Raw genomic sequence first — 6,060 nt, forward strand, 5'->3', positions numbered from 1 at the left:
TGATAGAGGAACAGGTCTAAACCAGGAAGGCCCACGCTTTGCTGATTAGATGCATCTTCTCTTTTTGTTTTAAAAAGGTAACTATATCAGAAAGTACACATTTAAAGAGAATTTCACCAAATCTGGGTAAATTGTTATCTCACAATCACTTGTCCCTGTATGATAAAAAAAAACATACTTACTAGTCCAAACTTTGCCAAATATTTGGAACCTGACAGAGACCTGTATGACATCTATGCAAGCACAGAATACGATGCATGGACAGACATGCTTCTGCTATCTGATAAATACCTACAGCGTGTCTGGGCATTAACAGGATCCCCCATGTGCAAACACCCAGCATGTCTCTGCCACATATTTGGAACCTGGCAGAGCCCTGTGGTGTGTCCGTTGTGACATTTTTTAGTTTATTACTATGAATTTAAAGATTTGTAAATGCTCCCTCTGGTGGTCATCTGTATATAAGTGAATGTAATCATCAACCCTTCTTCAAGTGGACATTTGACTGAATGGTAATGTAGATTTGATCAAAGTTCTTTAAAGCTAAACACCAAGCAAACTGCTAAATGCACAAGTAAATACATTTTACCTGCAAAAGGATTACATTTACAGTCAATCCAATTCTGAGATTTACAAAACCCTGCCAGGCTGCGAGTCTGGTGACCTGACTGTTGTCGTCTGCAATAGAGCTAGGTCATCTCCGTGTCCCCAGACTGTGATAGGACAGTGATGGAGCAGCAAAAGCTTACTGCCCTGCTCTCTTCTCATGTTAGCATGTTCTTGTCAGCACATGTGCATGCAGCAGAACCTGATTGGCCCCTAGTGGTATCACTCCCTCTCCCAGTGTAAATTTTGTTCTACAGGGGAATAATCCCAATTTAAAGGCTTGTATCAGTTTACATTCTGGTACTCAACACTAGCTGCATTCAAAATAAACATTTCATTATTCTTAATATGACTGCAATTACTTAGTTTGTCTGTGTTTTATTTCTAATATCTGCATAGTAATATGGATATATGGTATTTGTATGCAGAAAAGCAAAATGCAGAGCATCTTCCTTACTGGAAACGTTCAGTGCTGCCAATAGAAGTTGCAGTTTGGGGTCCCCTCACCTCAAGGTGAGCTACACCCAATGGGTTCATCTATCAGCAGCTATCATAAACAGTCCAGTAACCATTTTCAAGCCTGTACTGGCTCTAATGTAGAATCTTTTTTTGAACAATGAAGTCAGGCTCTGTTATCTTAAATTTAGCTTTCTTATTAGAGGCTTCAGAACAGCTTGCTGCCATTTCATTAAAACAATAACTGTCTGTATTGCTGAATAGGCCGTGTATAATAACCTTGGGCATCGCTCTTACACTTCAGCGTATGTGTTGCTGGAAAGAAATATTGATTTTATCCTCTGCCCTAAGGTATAAATTACTTGAAAATCTTCTGATTGTTGATGCTGTGTAATTCAGCCCAGAGAGGGAAAAGCCTAATGTGCAGTACAGGTAACATAAGGCTCTTAATATTGACACTTCCTTGTTGCCAACCATTTTGCCTCGGCATATTATTATGTTCCTGAAATGTATTTTTCACCAAATGCCATTAAAGTCCAGTTATTTTACAAGTTAGTTTTCTTTACCATTCATTTGTGCAATGGCTTTATTTAGATAAATTAGTGTATATTTGTGTATAAGGATGCAATGCAAATGAATCATTTGTCAAGTGATGATCATTTTTCTAGTTGTAGGACACAAGGGTTTCTGGCACTTGTTGCTGGGAAGCAAGTGCAAGACTGTAACGCCATCCCTGGCTTTACATTAATGGTGTTTAAAGAGAAACAGTCATAACTGGACTTGCTGAAGAATATAAATAGTTTGTCTTTATTATAACTGTGCAGTCTTACTTTTGAAAAATGTATTTGTTACCATAGCCAATATATAGGTTGTTCTAAGTAATATGTACATGGAGGCAGCCACATTGATTTATTACACACTCACTTTCATACTTTGCAGTGCTACACAATAGGTTTACTGTGCTTACTCATTAAAAAGAATGCTCTTGTCATGCGGCCAATATCTTATCCTAAAGTAAACTATCCCTAAGAGGAATGCAGAGGCGGCCATTGCTGACCTCCTTCTAAAAAATGCTGGTGACTTGGTTAGCTAGAAGAAGTTGGCTACATGTTACTGAACTTTTAGATGTTTTACTAAAAAATAGTTTTCTTAGGTCTGAGTGTCAGGAACATTGCCCAGCATTATTAGCCACACATGTAACTCAGTGACTAAACTCAGGAATAAAAATACATTTAAGTGCCTTAACTATTAACAATACTGGACCTTATTTATGCATCACTCGGCTGTAGATCCAATCATCTCTGAATTGGTGATTCCCCCCTCCACTGTCCTTTGTGGAGGGGGCTACTTTTGTTTCCCATTGTCCCGGTATGTCCCCACCGCTTCAAGCTCGCTCCTGTGATGGACTACATGTTTAGTTTACTAATTTGTATTGAGATTGTAGTCCATGATGGGAGTAAGCTTGGAGCGGTGACTACTATACAACACACACAGGGACCATGGGGAACAGAAGTAGCCACCCTCCAGAAGGAAGGACAGTGTCCGCATTAATTCAGAGATTATTTGAGGATCTACAGTGGATGATGCACAAATTACATACAGTATTGTTTTTCTAACAATAGTTATTGTTAAATGTATTTTTTAAGATTTAACTCCTGAGTTTAGTGTCACTTTAAACCAATCCCATGGACAGTGTCAAGGCAGATGTTGATTGTCCAACAACATGACAATTTAATTACCTATGGTGCGGTAAGGTGTGGGGCATGATATTGTTTGAGTTGAATGGCAGATTGTATGAATTGTTGGATAGAATAGTGGTAAAACATCTTAAACATTACATATGGTCCAGTTGAATGCGACAAACTACTACTAGGTACAATATGTCTAGATAAATTAAAACCCTAACAGACATATGGCTTGGCTGTTATGATGATCTACTTTAACACTTTCAGTATGCAAACAAGGAAAGTCCGAAGGCTTTCTTTGCGTACTTGTTCTGTGTTACTGACAAACATTGTTAAATCTAGAAGGTCAGAATGACAGCCAGTCAACTTGAATATTTGGAATGGAAAGTCAGCTATAGCAGCTTCCATGTTTCTGTTGGGAAAGGTTTCCTTTAACCAATGAGTTTGTATGAAACCAAGCCAAATCAAGAGCTTTTTTTTTGTTTTTTTTATGAAGCAAGAATATGAAAGCAAAGGGAGTATGCTACATAAAAGAAAGTCACACTGAAAATGGCATTTAGACAAATAGTGTAATAATTCAGAATATGTACTCGCTGCTAATGACTACGCTTTCCATTCAATGTCATCTTTGCAAATATTTCTCAGGATCGGTTCGCACTTAGTCTGTGCCGTATGTGTTTAACAGTCGCTATATATTTTAAACACTTCCAAAATTACGTATGGCATTTTTGTTCATTAATATCTTCAAATTCTGTAATCGTTTTTTCGGCAAATATAGATCACCATTTCATTCCAATTTCTGAAAATAGCAAACCAAAAGGACTGTGAAACTGTGTTGAATCTGTAGGCGAAAGTGGAGCCCTTTAGAACATGCTGTCAGAGAAGTGGCCGCACATACTGAGCCGTAACGCTGAACAGATCTGTCAGACGACAGAACTGTGGTGTCACCTTGTGGCCAGATATGTTATACATGAAATGCTTCACAGTGTGCAAAGAAATGTTTGTGTTAATGGATATTATTAATCAAATTAGGTAAAGAGCTTAGTTTATTTAAAAGATCATGTATTTATTTTAGTTACAACTCTGAAATTACCTTATGTGTCAATATCACCTAGAATAGATATAGATAAAGGGAATGTTTGTGCTCTTATATGTGGGGTCACCTTGTTAAGTATTGTGAGATTGTGCTCATTTTTTGTAGGCCAAATGCCACACTGGTGGTCACTTGATAGATGAGCCGTGCTGCGATAAATATTAAAATTAGTGACCATGTGATGGACAGTGATGATGAAGTTCATGTAGATATTAAAAAGAAACACCAGTCAAAAGGGTTATTTATTTTTCATTCTGGATAACGTGGGGAAGGGTCACCATCTGGCAGATACCACTGTGGGGATTTTTGAGTCCCCATTTAAACATTGCCCCTCCAAGATGAAGATTCGGTGGGAACCCAAAGTGAAATCAAAAGCTGATGGAGGTTACAGCATTTACCCCATTTACCAAACATAGTATTTTTTTATTGATGTTGTGTTCCTGTTAGAGAGCTGGCTTTCTTTGCCAATGACAATGCTGTCACCGGCATCAGAAGTGACAGTGAATCTCCCCAGCAAAAAAGAAAGCCTGACAGCTGTTCTAACCTTTCCCCACACTGTACAAAAATGAAAAGATTTGGGCTGCAGATTTTACACACAGGAAATATCATAATTGAAACTTTTATATCGAGTCAAAAACCTGCCAAATAATGTAGTAAATAGTGAAGTGAGGAAAAAAAATTCTGTCTCAAAATAAATCGCAATACACAGAAGAATGATCTTCAGATATAAAATGCTTCACCCATGAAACTGAAATAGTAAGGATGCAGTTTGAGAAGTACAGCCTACCCCTTTAAAATCAAATAATAGAACTGCACCCAATAGTCTGCACCCAGCACATACTGGACACAATATAAATGCAAATTACAATTATTAGTAGGATGGGGATGACTCTGGTATACCCCCTGAGATGAGACCAGAGTCCGTAACCACAACCTCTATTACACTGGATACCAAGTCTCTCAAACCATAATGGTAACAACTTTCCATTGTAATATTGTCAGTTTACGTACATCACGTGTTAATTGGACTTTGATTTAGTGTTTTGCATAGCTGAAAAAACTTTATTATTTAAATGTGTTTCCTTATGTTCAGGACAGAAAAATATATTTCTCCAATGTTTTGAAATGACTATTGATCGGGTAGATACATAAATATTACATGCAAAGATTACATATTTACCAATTGCAGCCAGTAGGGGTAAAACACCCAGCAGAATAAACATCTCATAAACCAGTAATGTTCTAAAACTAGAAAGCCAAAAATACCTTGCATTCTGAGTCCTAGCAGGGCTAAAGATACATTCCAGCAATTGAAACCGGTCTGTAAGTTATGAATGATATCCAGCAGGAACTGAAACTGTATTTTTGTACTTCACTGAAGGAAGTACTACAGGTTGTTTCAAATTAACGCTTGTAGTGGGGCTACACCCCGTACTGGAACGGTTAGCTGCTTGTTTTGGTCTAGGGATGAAAATTTTACAAAAATAAACTCACTTGATCCGTGGTCTGCTGGACTGGTCCCCACAACTCCTTCCCTGGACATCCATTAGACGTGAGGATGCCGAGGGACATACCACAGTCGGAGCAGATAGGGGTGAGAGGTGAGCGCTCTCAGGTCTTAGGATTAGGCGAGTATATCCTCTTTATTTTAGCCCCTAGAACAAGACGAGCACCTAACCCTTGAAGCATGGAGGTAGCCCCACTGCAGGGGTTAATGTGAAAAAAAACCTGGCGTTCTGTAATTTACCTATATTCTCTGTAATGGAATGTAGCCAGAATACAGAGAGCACCTCACAGGGTCACTGCAAGTACACCTCCTAAAGCCTTTTGAATGGTACATACTATCGTTCTGCTTCCAGCATCCCCAGTCACAGTGAAACTTCCAAGGGAGGTTTTACATCTTATTTATGCACATAAATGTGTGTGTGCTTTTACATTGTCGGGTCTATTCACTAAATGGTGAAGAGTTTGGAGAAGGCAGGAGAAGTGAACAATCTAGGACAACATAGCTGAGCTGGAAAGTGAGCTGAATTGAAGAATGTTTCCAAATCAGCTATTTTGGCCTAGATTGTTTACTTCTCCTGCCTTCTCCAAACTCTTCACCCTTTTGTGAATAGCCCTGTAGGCTTTCTATATGTAAGAGACCACAAAAAGTGTAGGAATAAGTGTTTTTTAGATCTTGGGAAGAGGTTCTCGGATTACTAGATTTCTAACAATAAA

The sequence above is a fragment of the Nanorana parkeri genome, unplaced genomic scaffold, assembly GCF_000935625.1.
Source record: "Nanorana parkeri isolate BGI_ZX_2015 unplaced genomic scaffold, ASM93562v1 scaffold289, whole genome shotgun sequence".
NCBI lineage: Eukaryota > Metazoa > Chordata > Amphibia > Anura > Dicroglossidae > Nanorana > Nanorana parkeri.